We start from the raw sequence: 1974 nt of genomic DNA, 5'->3' as shown, positions 1-1974 counted from the left end.
CTCCTCTCCGATGGACTTGGATGCTCGGCTGGCTGGAAGCAGTAGCAGCCAGCAGGAGTGGTGTTAGGGCCCTCAGTGCCCTTCTCTTCTCCTCCCAGGCCTTCAGGTGGAGTGAGTCACTTGGTCTAAAGGAAGCACAGTCATTCCGGCTTGGATCCTCAGGGGTGCTTACCTACTTAACTCCGGATGGCCACAGCACCCCCCCCAAAAGCACCCAGGAACAATGGAGGCCTGATAATTCACTCAGTATTTCTTCTCTCCCTCTGGGGTGTTCACCAGGCAGAATTGTACTTCCTGCCTGTGGGACCAGGAGGCAACAAGGAAATGCCCTCCAAATGCTCACTCTCCCCTGCAGTGGGGGTGGTTGGGGTCTCATCCTAACTAGAGGCTCCACAAATCATCTGCTGGAGTCATTGCAATAGGATATAATGAAATAAATGCCTTCTGCTTGAAGAGTATGTTTTTTAGCTTCACACTAACCTTTATTTTTCCTAGGGCTGGGTGACATTATTAGCACCCATGCTTACTGCTGAAGTGAAGCATCTTTGTTGTAGTGTGGGTGGAAGATGGGTTATCATCAATATGGAGCAGATCTAGAGAATGGCTTCTGTTATTTACTTCTTTTCTGTTCTTGTAGGATGTGTGACACCATTTAACAAAGATCCGCTTAGCAGAGTCCAATTAAAATCTGAATTGTCACCCAGGCACCCTTGGGAGATTTTCCTTGTCTTTGGCTGTGCCTAGCATACTGCTATTTCATCAGTCCACCACTCGCCTTGCTCCGAGGAGGATGGTCAAAAACAATGAAAGGCAAAAAACACTAAAAGGGAAAAAGCCACATATGGATGCATGGGACCCCCCCTGCCGTGCTAGAGAGTGCTCCGTGGGGTAAGGTGGGTAAGCAAAACGCCTCCCTCGCACGGTGACACCTCGGGATATCGCTCTAGCTGGCACCGCCGTTAAAACTACGGTGCTGCGGTCTCTCAACGTTTCCCGCTTCGCCCGAAAGGTGGAATTGAACCACTCTGTCGCTAGACAGCTACAGGTTTGAAGCCTGCACCCCAGACCACTGAGGGTCATCCGGGCAACTGGTTTGGGGGCATCGCTCCCGTATATAAACTCCCAGCCTTCTCCCGCCCTCAGGTCAAGGTGAGGCGTGCTCTGCCCGGAGAGCTGCGTCCTCCGCCTGGCCTCGGTGTGGAAGCCCACAGGCAGTGGGGCGAGGGTGCTGCGATGGCGGGAGGGGAGGGGAGGGGAGGAGAGGTTGCAGCCGCCGCTGTTGGCCCAGAAGCACCCGGGCACTGTATGCAAATATATGGGACGGTGATTGGCTGTGCCCGAGGAAGGGGCGGGGCGGGAGGCGCTTCGGCAGGGGGCAGCGGCCCTAGCGGCGCCCCCCCGGCTCGAGGCGGCGGGTGACTCACGGCGCTTCCCAGAAGGAGCGGCGCCATGCCAGCAGCGCGGCCGCCCCGCGCCGCCCTTCCCGGATCTCCGGGGTCCCTTACAACATCGGACGGGGCAGCTTGTGTAACGGGGGCCGCCCCCGCCCCGGCCCACGCTCCCGGTCTCCTGTGATCGCCCCTGTTCCGCGGTCGCTGGTCCGGGGCTGGCAGAGCAGCGGGCGGGGCGGGAGCAGGCGTTGTGCGGCCTTCAGCGCCCGGCGTCGTCCTGACACCCGTGTGCCTTTCTACCGTTCGAGCTCGCTTCCTACGTGAGATAGAGGCCGGGGTGTGGGCCCACGTTTTCTCTCCCCATCAGTGGGGCTGCCCGGTTCGTTAGGTGGGTGTAAATACGGCTGCCCAGTTAGTTAAAAGCATATGAATATGACAGGCAGGGCTCGGCAGAGAAGACCAGAACACTGGCTCGTTTTGAGCAGTATCTTTTTTTTTTTCTTTTTTTTTTTTTCCCCAGTATCGTCTTTTTTTTTTTCTGCGGTGGCTAATGCCAGATACTCTGGAGGAAGATGTGAATCTC

At 56.6% G+C, this 1974-nt stretch overlaps 1 non-coding gene across 1 annotated transcript; it reads right to left on the bottom strand.

Annotated features, from left to right (window-relative positions):
* Positions 1-999: 999 nt before the first annotated feature.
* Positions 1000-1086, bottom strand: TRNASTOP-UCA (transfer RNA opal suppressor (anticodon UCA)). The gene has a single exon. It is a non-coding gene; the product is annotated as a tRNA-Sec (tRNA).
* Between the last annotated feature and the right edge of the window lie 888 nt (positions 1087-1974).

The sequence above is a fragment of the Accipiter gentilis genome, chromosome 30 (genome assembly GCF_929443795.1).
Source record: "Accipiter gentilis chromosome 30, bAccGen1.1, whole genome shotgun sequence".
In the NCBI taxonomy this organism is placed as follows: domain Eukaryota; kingdom Metazoa; phylum Chordata; class Aves; order Accipitriformes; family Accipitridae; genus Astur; species Astur gentilis.
This window is presented reverse-complemented; position numbering and strand designations above follow the sequence as displayed.